This window comes from Polyergus mexicanus, unplaced genomic scaffold, assembly GCF_030449975.1.
Source record: "Polyergus mexicanus isolate NDT 795.1 unplaced genomic scaffold, iyPolMexi1.0 SCAF_7, whole genome shotgun sequence".
Lineage (NCBI taxonomy): Eukaryota > Metazoa > Arthropoda > Insecta > Hymenoptera > Formicidae > Polyergus > Polyergus mexicanus.
The window spans coordinates 4,240,624-4,259,369 of NW_027223327.1; positions in this window are offsets into that span (position 1 = coordinate 4,240,624).

Consider the following 18,746-nt stretch of genomic DNA (forward strand, 5'->3'; position numbering starts at 1 on the left):
TCGATACAATGGCCCCCGAAAGGGCATTAAGCCGAAGGAGTGAGGGCAGGAGGTGCAACGCACGAAGAATGATACAAATATCAAACGAGATGGTGGCCGTTAATCTAATGTCCCGTTACTTTATCGCGACGTTTAGACTTATAGCAGACAATTCACACCGTGACCCGAGACCCGTCTCCCTTTCGCTACTTGTCGCGAAATTTTTAAGACAGTACGATGCGATATTTCGTAAAGTAATATTCATCGATTTCGCGACATCTGAAAATTGAATGCGATAGAATTTATATTTACAGCTGTTTGTACAAAAAATACGACACGGGGAAGTCGCGTGAACATCGATTCCTTCGAACGCCAGTGGCTCTCCCACTCGTGTACAATTATTTTGACATCCACACGGTATCGCGTTCAACTTTCGCTACATCATTCGATAAAAATCACCGGATCGTACACTTCCTTTCGATCATTAATCGTAAGAAGGTTATCCTTAAGTTCGCAAGCCACGCGCGCGTACACATACACAGACACACGCGCGCACACACACACGTATAGTATATCGAAAATCTAAAGAATTGAAATTCTTGAATTATAGTGCCACGTGTAGCACCACCTCATCTATATTTCGTCTCGTGACACAAACGGGGAGGGAGGTGGGGGGGGGGGAATGTAACACGATGAAAAGGGCCACGGAGGCACGATGGTACCTGCGTGCGGGAAGATTTATGAAATTCCCCTCACGAGGACGAGGAGAGGCAGCGTAGACGCGGCGATAAATAACGTTTCACCCTCGAAGACACGCATGCGAGAGAGGCGTTGTTATCGATGCAAATGCACCTTGCCGCGCCTTACTGCTGACGTGAATATAAGCGATCTCGCGCGAGCCCCGCATATTTGCGTAACCCCGTTTCTTCAAACAGGTCCGCGAGCGAAAAAACTGGCTTTGTCGGTCATAATCCCGCTAATTAATTTATTCCTCAAAATTAATCGCACGACAGCGGCGGTTGGCTCACCCAATAACTTACGGCAATTACAATTATTCACGATCGTAAATTGCATCTTTATGAGCTTTACGACGCTGCACGATCCGGGCCCAAATAAACCAACTACATATTTGCAAATCGACGACGTTGAGCGTTTTCTCGCGAATAAAAAATTGTGTACTGTCGAGAAGAGCATTCTAACGTGAAAACGAATCTTAGTATGAAACGTCGCTTTGAGCTAAAGCAGCGCTCTTTGAGCGAATGCCAGAATATTCAATCGGAAATTTTCGCTTCGTCACGATGACAACCGTTCTTTTTCTCTCTATTTTATCACTCTTTTTGATCGTGTACCAGTCATTACGTAATTCGTCCTTTTATACGACGAGATAAGAATGCAAAACAAGCGCCGCACGGTTGGCTTTACGCTCCCCGGTATCAACGACGACGATTGCAATTTCGCGGGTCATCCCTTTTAATTTTTTTCAGCGTGATACAATGCACGCTGACGTAAGTCTCTCTTTACGTATCGTCATGGTGCGAACGCCTACGATGATCGTAATTCCGTGTAATTGCTTCGTTTATTAGCTTCCTCCGGGCATACGGCATGTTTATCGAGGAGAAGGGGAGCGAGACGAGACGGACATCGCATGACATATCGATGACATGCGAGATAGGTTTTTGTCGCATGACATTTTTTTCGCCAACATTACTGGATCGGGAAGGATATCATCCCTTGCTTCCACCTTGTCCCTCCCATCCGTACGAACTATTAACTCTTAATGGACTGTTTGGCAATATATATCCCGTGGAATTGCGTTCGACCACTTTGTTCCTCTTTTTCCACTCTTCTACCTTTTCTTTCGGCAATTCCTCTCCGCCGAAATCTAGTTAAGACCGTGTCCGATTGGGTCCGCGTCGCTCGTCCTTCGATACTGCCGCTCTAATTGGTTTCTTCCATCTCGTTCTATTCGACCTACATCTCGCATCTTTCTTCTACGAGCTCCCTCTTGGAATCGTCGAGCGTACGATGTGCAGAGGAGGATTCGCTGCTTGGATTTAAAGTCGCGTTTCACGTAGGTTGGTGAAGGAACGTAGAAGCATGATGGTTGGATTCTGTTCTACCCGAATATGACGAACGAGACTCTATTTTATCGAGGATAAAAAAAAAATATATAGCGGTTGTTTCGCGAGACAATACATCATATTGATTAGAAGATTTTTGCGAATCAAGATCTGTAAATTTTGACAAATATTAAATGAAAAAGAATGAAAAACTTTGAGAAGCAAAAACAATATATTAATTACAATTCATGAAATGAAATTTATGCTTCTTTAAAATGTCGCTAATCTTTGTGACTTGCATTTTCTTCTAATTTAAAGGAGATACAATTACAAGTACTATTCCCACGAATAGTTCCGGATTGAATTGCAACGCCGGAGAAAAACGCCCGGCAATCGTTCATTTGCCCCCGTCCATTATCACGTCTGTCGGCGTTATTCGGCGAAGCGCGCAAATTCGCCATTCACGTTTGCTCGATACACGGGGGCCGCAAAACTTATTTGGCGATAACGCTCGCGTAGTTTCCTAAACGATGCATTCGCTAATCCCGCGCTGTCTACGGTTATTTCTACCGGTCATGTCGACCGGTGCAAGAAACTTGGCCGTTGTCCAGGGCGGATACAGCAGCTCGTAGTTTCATGCATTTCATCGCTGATCGCGAGGGATTAGACATGGAACGGGCTTTTGCACTTCCGGTATCGGCGTGTGTTGAATCAAGAGAACGATTCACACGCGTCGAGCGATTCCATGTTAAATCGACATCTCTCTCTCTCTCTCTCTCTCTCTCTCTCTCTCTCTCTCTCTATTATACGAGGATATATTTAATTATCATATACGAAACCATCTGTATTCGTTTGACACGCTTTATAATTGATTTATTGCAAATTATCATAACACATTTCGCGTGATTTATTTATTTTTCAAGATATCTCTTATCGCTTCTCTTTTTGTCCCACGTGCTGCGTTCGGATTTCGTCGACTCGCGCGATGTTAGAAGTTTCAATTTGCGCAAACCTGGAGAGTTATTCCGAAAGACAGTCTCATTAAGGGAATTGGGTCGCTATGCGACAATGAGCCCATGATGAAAACCTCGAATGATCCCTAAAGGACAACCTGCAATGAAATGCATGATATATCCGTGCACGGATGTCGTATTCGAAGCTCGAGTCTTGTCTCATCCCAGCAGACAGCGATAGCTTAGGGCTTTTGCGAGACGAATTTCGACCGCTTGTCTCTTGGTAGAAGCAAACTACGAGCTCGGAAATTGCGAGTGATCTGCTCAGGTGGAAAAATATCTCTTTATGGACGAACATCTCAACGTCAGGCAGGCACATTGTTGGACTAAAGCGTATCCCGTAGCGTGGTGACGTGGTTGTTTTAAGGTTTCGTCCAACATTCTTCGCTTACCCAAAGACGAGAAGTAAATTGCCGGCAGCGAGAACTGGAACGAGTCTTTGAGTTATATTGACTGGTTACGAGCGTCGTCTCTTTACGACGTTGTTCGTCAATCGCTTTAAGGACAGAATATTCCATTTTCCGTAAAAGGGTTGATAATTTCGCTCCATCTGCTGAAACAGAACGGACGTCGCAACGTATAACGAGACACGGACGTAAAGTTTGAACGTCGAGTTACGTTCTGGGAAAAAAAAAAAAAATATTTTTCAAACAGACCGGGTATGTTTTTACGACTTATAATCTTTCGAATATGTTCTCATATTTATCGACCGACGGATGGTTCGTCTAAAAGCAAATACATCGAGGACCAATGGATGCATTGCCGAAAGATAAATATGTGTTCGCCAGGCGAGAATGCTCAAGAAAATTGAGGTAACCAACCGTGAGATTTGCATCGACCATGTAACCATTTTTCAAATATAAAGCGTCAATATTTATTCGAGAGCCACATTTGGGCACTGGCCACCTAATGCGTTTATTATTATCGAGAACCCGGTATGAGATCTGGGAGGACCATAACGGACACGATCTTTTGTGAAAAAGAAAAAAAAAATCGATAAGAAAAAGAGAGAGCTGCGTGAATTTTTATCTTCGCTGAATCTATATCCTTTATTTTCTTGTCAATTAGAATCTCCGCCACGTGTGTATTTGAAATCATTGACAAGATTTTAGTCAGTTTATTTTCATTCGAGATGTGCGCTTGTCTCTTTGAGGACGAATATTTTTCTTCTTGACAAACGAAATTATTATTATTGGAAAAGTTTTCAAGAATCCTTAGAAATCTCGTGGAGATCTCGTGAATCCGGAAACAATTTGCGGAAACGAGTGCAAAACTATTGAAACTTTTATTTCCACATAATCGGGGTCTTCACTCTTCCTACCGATATTGATAGAAATTTTAAGTTATATGAATGGTGGAAAAAATTGACGACAGTTCGATATTGATTGTACTGTCGTATAAAAATAGCTCGCACAATGGTACATTGTTCGATCTATCTTTAATACCGCACACATATATGGCATTGAATTTGATTAAGGAGAACGATAATTGCCGCCGCGATAAACGTGGTGGGTATACCTCGCGTTGTTTTATGTTTATATGACTTTAATAAAGTCTCTCGCGCGCTTATATGCCCCGATATCCGCGAAAGAGCCAGCAGCGGGCGTGGTTATTTGAAACAAAAATTACGTAATACGCTATAGTCCGCTATAAATTCGGCCGATATAAGCTGGAATATTATCTCGCGTTTATCACGAAAGCAGCGGCGCACGGTATTATTTAAGAGTTAAAGTTAAACGGAGCACATCGACGATTCGCTTTATATTCATTCGCGAAATATAATCGACCAACTTTTTAAAGAGTTCGACTAATCTCGTGGGATTTCGTTAAGGCCAGCTTCACGGAGTCTAATTCATGGAGTATCTATCAACGAATCCCTCAGGGGGCTACGCAGCTTCTTCAAAATGCAATCTTAGCTGTAAACGCGATCGTAATGCGGTTAAAGTAGCCTCGGGTTTACTCTTTATTTTGTACATCGATAATTTCAAGCTCGTTACTTTTTAATCGTGTCAATAATACTGCAATTCTTTCCTCCAATTATCTCAATTATTTTAAGTCTCATTATCAGTTATAATTCAAATCTTTCACCTTCCAGTAATATCAGATTCGAATTAATATGTAATTAGTATTATTTCAAATTCCGGAGAACGCGGAATTTTGAAAAATTTCAGGGATTTGTTCTTAAAGGCGCCGTTATTATCACGGTGCTTTTTGTCGACGGTGTTTTTTTTTTTTTTTTAATTTCGATCGCTTTATGGTTTCGGATTTTTTTCCCGATTTGCAGATTTTTCAATCCTTTCCAATTTCAAGATCCGATTCTTCGCGACACAGGTAAACCTTCAGCGTTTCCGATGAAAGCGCTCGTCGAGAGACGAATGTGACATTGGAGCGTAGAAAATGGTGCGAATGTTCCTCCCTCTTCAGTTTGTTCTACATTTGCGACTCTCTATATGGAATCTAAAACGACGAAACTTCACCATCTCTATACAGTATACGATGAGAGATTTCGTAATTGTTCGTAGTTGACAGATGCACTCACAAATTCGAGTAAAATTCCTTCTCGTAATTGCGAGAATGTCTCTTTGAATTTCGATTCTAAAGCATTATCGTTATGTAAATTTTTACATTACATTGAAGTTGCGTTCCGTTCTCTAAATTAGAAGCGCCTCTTTAAAATTCATATATTAATAAATACGAGGATTAAATTGCAAGGGAATTCAGTTGTGAATTAGATTTTGTCAAGACTACACATTTTCACACATACGTATTTAAAATTATTCCGAGGAGTACTGTAAGGCGAGAAATTTATTCCATTTTGCGGTACATTTCTTATGACGCTCTAACGCGCACGCGGTTAGATAACTTCCATGAGAGAATGTTGAGAAGCTGCTTCTCTCTGCGAAAAGTTACGACTCGAAGCTGACATACCGTGTTACGCGAGCGATGCGACAATTATTAAATTCCATTAGTATGATGATGCTCCAGTAATAATTATCGTTATCAAAGGCACGGCGGCAAAGCGGTTAAATCGTCGTCATGATATTACGCTTCGCGGCTCTCTTCCGGCGTAATATTGTATTTCCCGCGAGGTGTCGTTTCGTTTTCCGGGCTTTTTTTAGACACGAGTATTCCCGAGTCGTCGTGAAAAATGCCTCGATAATGTAAACGGGAAATATACTCGAGGAGTCGCGAACAGTTCTATGTGTATATATTTATAAATTTTAGTGACTCTCGGCGAAAAAATTTAACAACTATTCCGTCTCTATGAATTGCATTTTATTTTTCTTGCACATTTTTTGGAACGAAAGACAGTATATTTATTTAAATATTTTAAACTTAATTTTTATGCGATGCTTGGTTAAATGAATCAACTATCAAATTTGCTTGTCCTCGCTTCGATAAATTAGATTATCGAATTAGTCGCATCATTAATTCTCAACTTTGTAAAAAGCCTTTTTCGATAATGACGGATACAGATTGTTGTTTTTTGATTGGTATTAAATAAATAATACGATATGTGCTGGCATCTATTACATATATTATATTGAATTATATATGTTCGTTGAAAAAATTAAAAATCATGCCGCTTTCGTGTTTTATTGTGCTCGATAAGATAAAATCGCGAATATTGCAATGAAATTTATTTGAGTAAATTTAGACGGATCTGACAAGCGTACGACAACACGGACGCTAAGAGACCGCCGCAGGCCGGCTCCACTTGTCTTTCTGCGATCTTTTGAAAAGATTTAGCTTTATTCTCCGTCTTGCGCCTGTCTTCGGGATTCCCCTCTTTCAAAGGAAGGAATGTGAGAAGCTTGTTTCACACGCGTGGAATGTGTCGCTACTTGATGTACACGCGATACAATCTTGTGACAATGAGTTATTTGCTACCTGACGTATCTCTATTACCGAAAAAAAAAAAACTAACGAACGAAAAGTATCATTGATTAAAACTTTAATAACTGAAATATATTTGTGTGTGTGTGTGTGTGTGTGTATGGCGGAACATTAAAAAAATATTTTTTGATATGAAATAGTTTTCGAAACATCATAACGCGTATACAAAATAGTTATTGCGTTAGATTCAATTTTTAATTTCTTCGATATCGACATGGACAATTATTACAATAATTTGACAACGTCAAAAATCAAACAATTTAACAATTAAATTATATTAATTATCAATAAGCTGTGTGAAAAATGTTGTTGACGGATATCTGTAATTATCGTATTTCTATTATCGACTTTTACGCGATATTCACGAATATGAATTCGATGGATGGAACCGAATGAACAATGGTGAGAGCGTGTGAGAGCATCTGTGCGTATTCCACGAGTGACGTTGATGGAAAATGTATGTCAACTATTTCGTCAAAGTGCGCATCTAATGCACACGGCATTTTGACATGCCACTCTCGTTCGTCATGTTTTCATACATGTTTGCGAGAAATAACTTATTATGGAAATAACAATTTGCAAACGAAACATTTACCAGACTGTAACTGTAACTGTTTCAATTTTCTATTACGCTTATTGTTGCGCGTAATTTGGATAACTTATATCGGTTGATATTAGGTCAAGAGAGCCATGTTTTTCCCGTGATCAAATTTCCTCGCGTACAAATTGATGTTATACGTACTTGTAACTCCGAAATTATATACATCTAAAAAAAAAAAAAAAGTTTAAATCAATATTCTTCATGAATATGAATAATCAATGATGGAATTGCAGCAAATTACGTTCCACGTCGAGAATAATAGCTCACGATCGGCACGAGGGGGAAAGCTCGCGTCTCGACGAGCGGCGAATGAAAAATATGTCACGATTCTGTTCACCTGCTAGTCACGCTTTTGTCCTTTCGATTGTCCACGGAATCTATGAACGAAAGACAAGGACACGCGAGCCGAGCTCGTCGATGATATTTTCTTATTGCGCTCGCACGTAGACGAGCACACGTACACTCTTAAAAAAATTCTTACAAAGTTAAACATTTTTCAAATATAGTGTTATTACATGTACACTTGAAAACGTTGCCTTTCACCGCGCTCGACAAACTTTTAACATTAAAATAAACTGGAAAAGAGGCACAGGAACTGCGCGCGTGATGCGCAACGACACCTTCTTCGCGAGTCTTTCTCAGCGGATTGTGGTCTGACACGAAATCGATATCGATGTCCTTTCTGTGCCTCCGGTACCGTGCTCCGACCAGGCTGTCGTCGTTTCTTACTTTGGATCGCGGACGTGAGTATCGACGCGGTAAAAGAGGATCCCGAAGATGGAATTCTCGCGCTCGGCTACAAATCTCTTTCCCCGAGGAAAGAGTCGACGGCATCGCTTTTCCGCCACAAGAACCACGTTGCGTCTACCTAACTCCACGGATCGCGATAATATGCGAGAGGAATTTCAATCGAGAGATACGCGAGTTAACGAACTTACATATTATCGAAATATCCTTGTGAACGCTGGATGAGTAAAGGCGTCAGTACCCATGATAAATCGATCTTCGCATTCGGCTCTCCGGTGACGCCGGATGTATTGATGGGAGCGCGAGCTGACTTATGGCAAGCGAACGTTATTTGCATGCAAACCTGTTTCGAGGGAGCGACGACAGCGGCGGCAGCGGCGACGATGAGCTTCGGATTTCCAATCTCGCGGGACCGCAAGAGCATCGGGCAGTGCAGCAAGGGTGATTCCACAACGTATACAAATCGATTCCGGCATCCGATATCGATGACGTTCTAGCTTTCGTTTCATAGATTAAACCGAATCTAGTATCGGGAGGATCGCGTCTCATCAGATGTGCGAGAATTAATTAAATTTTAAAGATACAGATACTATTTCTCATTCGCGTCTGTTCGCCATCTTAATTTACATTGTTATAATGCCAAAGTATAAAAATAGATTACTAAATAACAAATACAAAATTAACGTTTTATAATGGGGGAAAAAAAAATAACTTGGAGGGAAGATTAATAATCATTTTGATATGACTTTGTGTAAGGATCGTGTGTATCGATCGGATGCTGTAATCTCTCGCAATAACAGCAGCTCCCTATTCTCGCCCCGAGAGACTCCCAGTCGTGTTTCCGGCATCCGGATTTTGTCGTCCGATTTTTGAATAAGGCTCGACGGTGTCGTTTGATCGAGCAGGAATAGTTTCGATAGCACCGACTAGTCTCGAGGGTCTGTCGATTGTTCGATTGTCGCGATTTGATTGAACGGAAAGCGAACGACAAAAGTGTAACGCAAGGTCGACGTGAGCAAGATTCGCGGATAAAAAGAACCATTGGTAGAATTCATGGCGTAGAATCGCGAATATTGAAGAAGCAAATAGAATAATGCTCTTTCTCTCTTTTTTTTTTCTTTTCGTTTAACCTCGCCGATCAAATTCAATCATCTGTGAATTTGACATTAAATAGAAAGCACAAAAATACGAGCGATAGATCCGACCCTGAAGAGTCCTGAATTGCCTCGTGGTGAAACGAGGATATAAAGCCAAGCAACGACAAACCGATTAATGTTTCGTAAAAAGATATCGATATGAAAGACGAGAGAAATTCTCGCTCTCTCGGAGGAGGACAATCCCATACATTCCTACGTATCACCGTGTCCTGTCCCTCCCGATCTGGTAATTCCCACTCGTCCTCCCCCCCGCCGATTGACCGCAAGTTGGATTACTTTCCTACAGTGCGGGCACGAGTCGATCTACGTTCGGGGATACGTTCGTCGTAAAAAGCAGCTAACTTTCCGGTGAAAATACCGTCCTCTGACGGAGTCAATAACGGTTGAACGAGGAACGAAAAACACGGATATTAAAGTTTACCATATAACGCGACACAGGTATCGATATAAAATTGCGACTAGTTTGGCAGTGGAAATTTTTTCGTCGACACGGTAGCGTACGTTTAAGCGAGCGAAATAACATAAATAACGCCGAGGTATTATTACGTTCGCTCTATCATGCATTCTTAATTCCCGCGGTATGCATTGTTAAGCGAATCTCTGTCATCCCGCATTACATACACGTATACAAATTATATGCATGTATATTAATTCGCGTTCTCCCCTTACTTCCGCTACCCGCTACGATCTAGTCTTGTTGGAAATCTGTTCCTCCACTTTCGAACGAAGCTTTGTCGCCGTGTCATCTAAAATATAGTTATCGTCGACGAAATGACTTTATTTCGATTCGAATCGATACGAATAATAAATGTTCTTGTCTTTCTCTCTCTCTTTTTTTCTTCTTCGCCAATCTTCTTTCCGATTTATAAATTTTGACGACGGTCGTAATAGGTTTTACTTGAACGATACAACCATAAATGTCTCTCGACACTGATGCTTCCGCGATGTCCGCTGATGTGACTCTCGAGTACATCGGCTTTCATCTACCGGTAACAACAAATGCCAGTCGCGACGGTACGCGTGTTCTGACCATTTTTTAAAAGGTAACATCCGTACAAGCTTTACGATAGGAACATCTGTCCACGGGCGCAGACATACTACATCTTCCTATAAACGTCAAGTGACACAAGCAATACCTCTTAATGTCAAGAGCAACAAAAGCGATGATGATATTCTGTGTCGCACTTCATCTGTCTACTTCCTTTTATCTTCTTACGTCATTGCGTCGCGACTTATTTCTTGATTAATAATCTCATTCTTTTATCGTATTTTCGTTACACGCGAAATTATCGCATTATCGTTTACAAAACGCCTATAAGAATAAGAAATTATTTCATGGTTGAAATTTCTTTTTTTTTTTTTCCCCGTGACGGAGCATAATAAAATTCTTCACAATATTAAAATTTTAATTGCACGCCAGTAATCATTCCAGCCGGATCGTTATACGCGGGGAAAGCACTTTCAAGGCACTTTCGAGCTCATTGCCCACTCGGTAAATTACAGGGAGAGAAGACGAATGAGAGACGAAGGTGGTCCATCGCCCCAAGTTTGTCGGAGTTTAGAGAGACGTGGCTTCGAGAGCGAAGAGCGGGCAGTTTACGTGACATCTCGGTAATCGCGCCGAGTTTCACGAACTCGCAAACAAAAGGGGGGCTACCCTTTAGCCAAGAGCAACTGTGCGACGCTCAGAACGCGGGGATGGATGCTCGCGCTTAAGAGCTTACTGCAACGAGGGAGGGAAAATGTCAGCTGATCCCGTCTATTGGGACGGCGAAGAACAGCGGGGTACGTTTCGCGGATTACCTGGCTCCTCTAATAGCCCAGCCGCGATTTAAATTCTCGATGATAATTATCCCGCGACCTCGCTAATCGTTCTCGGCGTATTAACCAAAACAATCCTTATACTGTATTATACATCACTAGGATTTAATTATATTTTAAAATTGAAATAACGTTAAATATGACGATACACTACAATTGCATCAATGATAATTAAATTATAATGTTGTTATGCAGAATTATTTTATAGATAAATTTTTTTATATTGTATAAAAATATGACTTTTTGACATTTAAAGTACGCGATATGTGGGCTTATCTTTATACGCGCATGTTAAATTTTTGCGCGGCAAACTTCACCGAACGTATATCATCGGAGTCTGCGGAGAACGAAATCGTGATGACATTTTCCCTCGCGGAATCTCGGGCGAAGATTACTCGTTCGTTTCACCGCTCGCGAAGATACCGTCGCCAAATAAATAGATTTCGTTCCCAAAGGTATGGTCGGGCCGCAATAATAGCCGCGGAGATATCGAGATTTCTCTCGTCTTTTTCCGAAAGGAAAACAACCCTCTCTCGGCGAATATCCATCGCGTATCGAAGTAGCACGAAATCCATCTATCTATCAGAATATTTCGCGGATGGTGTCCATGTTTGATTCGCGTCCTAAGGTGGAAAACGCCCCGGGATAGTTCCGGATACTTCGCCCGGGAGTGAATTCTCTTGGATTCTCAGGATGTTGGGCAAGATGTCCCCTCTGTACAAGAGGGAAAATACTTTTCTTCAAATATCCGGAAGGGATAGTTTTCTGTATTATATCTCCGTCTTTCCGCAAATATTTCAACGTTCGCGTATCGCAAAATCTAGCATTTTTCCAGAGCACGATCAATGTAATAATACTTCGAGAGTTCTCTTTTTTTTTTTTTTCATAAATTATGTTATAAACAAAAAATAGTCACAACAAAGTAATGAGAAAATAAGAGAATTTTAAAACATAATGCTCTCAACACACATTCATTAATATTATATTCTCATTTATTTACTAAATCTGGATTATCGACCCTAGTTAGTAAACTATTTTGAAACCGTAAGACTTCGCGGCCGAGATTCTCGATCGAGACTATGCAAACTATTACGTAACGATATGCAGGTAACATGATATAATAGGAATTATCTTTTAATATATTATTACACATAAATACGAGATAACTTCTCAAGTGTAAATTATCGTTTATGTGCATCGTCGCACGCCACCCTTACACAAGTGGCGAACATTCCCTATCTGGCGTTCTAGTCGAGAGAGACTTTCTTTTATCGCGCGTCTCGGCCATAAAAGCGAGGAGGGGGACGCGACGTCGTTTCATTGCCTTCGTCCGGAACGAACAAAGGCGTATTCCCGCGACGTATCATCCGCGATGTCTCTCGCGACGCGCCTAACGGTTCCGCATCGGATGGATCGCGCCGCGTACTGTATCGTTATTTCAATTTCACGGCTGAACCGTCGCGGATTTACCTCGGTGCGCGCCTAATGAGTCTCGGGATTGTCCCCGAGTCGGCGTCAGCGAAGATCGGAGATCGGAACGGGCGCGCGCGCGGTCTCGCCTTTGTACGCACGAGTTATACTCATCAACGGAACGCACGTGGATCGCAGCGTGTCGTTGGCGACGAACGCTAGACGATATCGTACGCAATTCGAAATTGGACGTTTCTCGATCGAATATCCCTTTCGAACTCCACCTGCGACCTCGAATTTGCATACGGAACATCCCTCGTTTCCAGACATTTCTTTTTCCGCCTCCGGATTCTTTGATGAATTCGGAGACAATTTTCCGTTAACATATATTTCATTGAATTTTCTCTTTTTCAATTGCACTTGCAATTCCGTAAAGGCAATTTAACGAGGAATAAATATTATTTCGAGAAGATCATTCTTCAAATGAGTACTCAACGAAGCTGAATCAAATCATCGCTCTTCGATCCTTCTCACGGTGTCTCGATCGCGTATATCTTGCTCTATAGTCGTCATACGCTCGTGTCAACGACCGCCACTCTTAATATTATTCAATTCCAGGCCGAGCACGACGACGTCTGTCCTCGATAAGCATCGTCGCGGACGTTGCGAAACGATCGCGTGCCCCAAAGTCGAATAATACTTTTTGCTTCAATTCGTTTCTCCAACACGCGCGAAGGTAAAGATAATTCTACGGAATCTTACAGTACATAAGTACCTGTTCAGGTGTATCGTTATCTATTTTGTCCCTCATTTTTTTCCAGTCATTATTGTATTACGCTGCAATATATTATTTTAACAGCTAAATATATCATTTGTCCGTTTTACGAAATTAATTTCCTCTATTTGTTTTATGAAATGAAACTAGCAAGAGATTATTAAGCAATTATCTATTTCCCATTTTTTATATTCGAGATAAGAGAAATGCGAAACGCTTGTATATATTAATTTAATTATCAGATCCTTATTATTATCATATGAGACAATTCAAAATTTTACGAATTCAACGACACGCATTTCTAGGAAGCCGTTAAATTCCACGATATACAGGAATCCGCATACTCCGTGTTAAATATAATCGGGAAGATGCGTCTCTCGTCTCGCGATAACAATAAGTAATATCGCGAAGCATCCACCGCGTACCATCGCCACTTATCGCCGCAAAGTCGTATCGCGCATCCGATAAATGACGATAACCCGTCGCTGTATAATCGCGTCACGGGTGAGAGAGAAGTCGTTTCTCCAATCGTCCGTGAAGGCAATCGAAAAGTCTGCGGTTATACGAGATCCCGGAACGATCCCTAAACGAGTCATTAAGACGCTACGATCGCGCGAATCCACGCCACGGTAGATTTGCCTCGCAGCCCTTTGTACTCGCGTCTCGACACGGTCCATAATCTCCCGTCTTATTCTCCCTCACCGCCTCGCCGTCCATACCTTCGTCACCCGTCTTCTCTCTCCTTCTTCCGTCTTGTTCTGCCCTTAATGCCAGCCTCTTGGCTAAAACGACGACTCGCGGCTGTCTTACGGGCGCTGTGACGCGGCAATTTAGGCATTTGACTCTAAGGGTCGACGGCGAGTTCAGCCGTTTAACCTTCGCGCGACGTCTCTGTCCGCTACGGCCGTCTCCGCCGGCTCGATTCTCCGCTCAACTCGCGCCCACATGTTCCCTTCCTCTTTACACGCGCATTCCTCCTCGTCTTCTTCCTCGGCGGACGCAAAACGACCTTCGTCCATCTCCCAAGCCGTGGGCGCACCTTGTGTAACGGCGGACGCGTAAGAAGGCTGGAGAATTTGATTCGACCCATCATCAGCTGATCGATATGCGCGCAATTTCGTCAATTCACGGAAACGACTATTTCGATCTTTCCTAGAAATATTTTATTAATGTTGGCTCGCCATCGACAGCGATGCGGATGATGTTAATTTAGCGACTGAGTTGGAGTAATATCATAATGTCGTAGTGTCTTATTCTTCTAGATTTCTGATGCTGATTATTCTTTTAAAGTAAATTTCTTGATATGATGTTTAACTATGATAGCGAAACTGAATTATTAAATAATGAATATTATGATTAATTAAGTTTAATAATTTAATAATTGATAAGAAACTGTACAAAGATAAAAAATTATACATAGTATCGTTTTCCAAATCGATCTCATCTTAGGACATATAAAAGTGATTATAATTCATTTAAATTTATTTTTTCCTAAAACGTTTCTTTTAAAGAGATATTATATATGTTTATAATTATTCAATTTACGACAGAGCTTCGATATAGAACGATGCCGGAAGTTGATCGTCTCGTCGCAATTTCTCATATTCATTTTCGTAAATTAAACCATCAATAAATCTTCGTCTACCTCTCATCACAGACACTTTAACGAAATTGCACAGTGGATATGCAACGGCTGTCTATATCAATGAAGCAACCAAGGATTTACGGAATTAACTCGTGTGTTTGGAATTTTGAGTTGCGGCTGACGTGTAATTAAATTAACATCGCGGAAATTTAAATTGACAAGTTTTTACTACACAGTTGACATTATTATTCGCGAAACGCGTGCATTAGAATATCAGAAACGATGAAACATTTTATTTTGATTGTTCATATGGCTTTACGCAGATTATTCATCGGAAAATAAATATATATTTGACATATTTTTCAAATAATATGCTTTCTCGTGCAAAAAAAAAAAAAAAAAAAAAATTAATAAATAAACAAAATTTTTCACGAAAATATTAATATGAGAGGACAAAATAAGTTTCATTTTTCATTTCGTTTATCGTAATTTTTTCCATTTTGCCGTTTGTTATATTATTTATTTTATTCATATAGAAATTCCATGCACATGGAAAAAAGAAATTAATTTTATTATATTTTTATTGTCTACGTTATACTTTCTTGTGAAATCTTTGTCATATCGTCCATCGACTAGTTCTTTTATGAAAATGTCACTTTAACGGCCGTCGAAAGTAACGGCTACCGCTAACGACTAGCCCCGAAAGTGTAAAGTAAGGGCTGCAGGGGAAGAAGGTTACTCGAGCTGAACTTTATGAGAGCAGATGTGATACCCGCGGGTCACGTGCATCGCGCGGAAAAGAAAATGCCTGAAAGAGAACTCGACGTATGAAGAGAGAAAAATGTTGTCCGAGGAGACACGCTTTCAGGTACAATTTATTCAAATTGCAATTACATCTCAGTGCACTTTGCTTACACGGATGACTTATGTAAGCATTTGAGATACTAAAAGCTATAATACAGCGACACGATAAACTGGCTTTCCACATCTCGCGTAAATTTTTTACGGCAAAAGCGTGAGAGGAAATCTCCCTAAACTACTTTTAAATAAGTTACGAACACCGTGTAACACCGGGAAAAAATACTTTGTCCGAATAAATTTGTAATATATACGATGTTGTCGCGCGCACCGCAGTTACGTAAATTTCCGACGACACCGTATGTACAATAATATAAAGAATGTGCGCTGATGGAAATCCCTTTCCAGAGCGCGACCGAAGGTTACATTCGATTTGATGCCCCGCTAAATGTCTCGTCTTTCGTTCGAAACTTATTCGGTTGACGAACACGCGACGGCGATCACCGTGTTACACCGAACGGCAGTACCAAATCCCGCATGCGATATTTGCATAAAGAGAGAGAGAGTTACGGAGGAATGATTCTTATATATCCTATATATTTTGCGCTCGCACCAATAGAATGGTCAGCTTTATTCGGATTCGTGTAAATGGAACTGCAGAATCGCAGATTCGAGAGAATTGATTTTCATACTCCCGCTTCCGACGATCCAATCTTCCTCGCGCGCATCTCGATCGTCGTTATCGTGGAGCTCGTTTCTCTCAATGTTTCAAACTCAAGAACGCAAATGGACGATAAAACTTCACTTCTCGTTTAAGATTACATCCTGATCTTAACGGAATTTTTTGGTAAATATATTCGCTATATAAAGATTGCCTTCTTTAATCTTTTTAAAATACATAGTAAAATTTCGTGAAAATCGAATCTGCTTCAAAAATTTTGTCGCTTTTATCCTGTTTTTTTTTTATTATTATTATAAAATCAGTGTAATAAAATATAATAATTTACAATAAAATTTTTGATCGCTAGACGAAGATCCGAAGAATGTAATGAATGTTGAACTCGTCGCTTTATTCCTTTCTTTATGAATGAACATTTTTCGTAGCATTATTGTTTCAATTTTCGCAGAAATTTCGATATTTGATATAATATTGTTTTACATCGTCGCATTCCTGAACGGATTAGCAGTTTTATTTATGTTATGTAAATAAAACATCCGAGCGCGCATTGAAGAATCTTTCCCCTCATTACTTGTATCGTTATTAATTTTCTTTATTTAGTATCGTCTCAACTATCGTAAGGATTAAATCGAACTTTTCGTGACTCTCTCTAGTGTGATACGCGGATTCGTTATTTGCGCTTAATACTATCAAGAATGATAAATTAATTATATGTACAATAAATAGTACTACGCGCTTATTGATAACTCTTGATAAATATTATGATATTCGCACTCCATAAATTAATATTCATACGCATTTATATTCAATATGCCATAATGTCACGTCTAATAGAAATTAGTGATTCATACATAATCCTAACTATATTTGATAAATGTAATATAAATTTGGAATCGGATCGCGATAGATATAAAATAGTTTGGAAAACTCTTGCAATACACTGTAATTAGCAATGTACTATGTCATCGGGATCGATTGAAAGGTTAAATACGTATACAGCGTAATATTTACGTATTAAACGATCGTTATAATCACGCTGTCATATCACGTCATCATCCCTTCCGCAGCGATTTAGATAGAGCCTTGGTTCTATCCAAATGTTTACATTGATGCCAGTCGGCGGTGACGCGCGAAAGAGGCTAATTTAAAAACATTACTCTTGTTAATCGATCAACGATCTGAAGCGAGCACTTCACATTTAGCAGAATAACCGAAGCGAGTTCCGTTGACGCGAATCAACCATGGCACAACTACTGTCAGACAGGTATGTTTACGCGTTAATGTCGGCGATAAAATCGGAATAATAATAATGATAATCTGAAATTCATAAACCGGTGGGCGATGCTTGGAGCGGTTTGCGAGGATCTCTCGTAGATTTCGTAAAGTACTGCCGATTCGAGAGATGCAAATGTGTTGCTCGCGTGAAAGGATAAAAATACAAGCGACGATATCGGGAATGGCATAGCATTAGAGATTAAAGAATATCATTTGCGAAAATGTTAGGCGGTCGGTGAACGTTGAAGAAAATCGACAGATATATCTCCGGCTTTCTAGTTGGAAATTATTAAATCTACCTAGATTCATTACTTTCGTAAGGGCTCTGAAACATTGACATGTAGCTGTGCATTAAATTGGAAAAAATAGTCGAAAGTGTTTGTAAAACGAATGTATTGATCGAAACGGATACTACCGGTTAATTAATTATATATCCGAGAATTATTTTACATATAGAGATCGTACTCATCTAATGAATTTTATCATCCGTATACTTGACATATGAAAGATGAAAACTGAAACTTGACACAAAAAATACCGGTATAAAGTGGAACATGAAAAAAAAATGTGAAGCGAATTTAAAATCTCGAAAATAATTTCAATGTGTGTGTAGTTTTTTTTTTTTTTTTTTTTTATTTACTATATTAAATTACCGTCTGGTAAATATGAATGAGTTTGATCGTGGGTGCGTTTCTTAGTAATACTCCCACGCGGTAAACCTTATGAAAAAGATAGGGCGAGTGAGAAAGAGAGAAAATTCCGCGCCGGTTGGTTACGGTTGTAGGATCTGTCAGGCTACGCGGCGTAATAGAAATAATGAGGCCGGTCGTAGATACGTGCCCGAGATGGTGGTATCTACCGAATAGCCTCAGGGCCCCTCACCGGCTCTCCTGTTCCTTAAGCGGAGGGTCGCAACGGCGCGGCGGCGGAAGTACGTGTACCGTTCTTA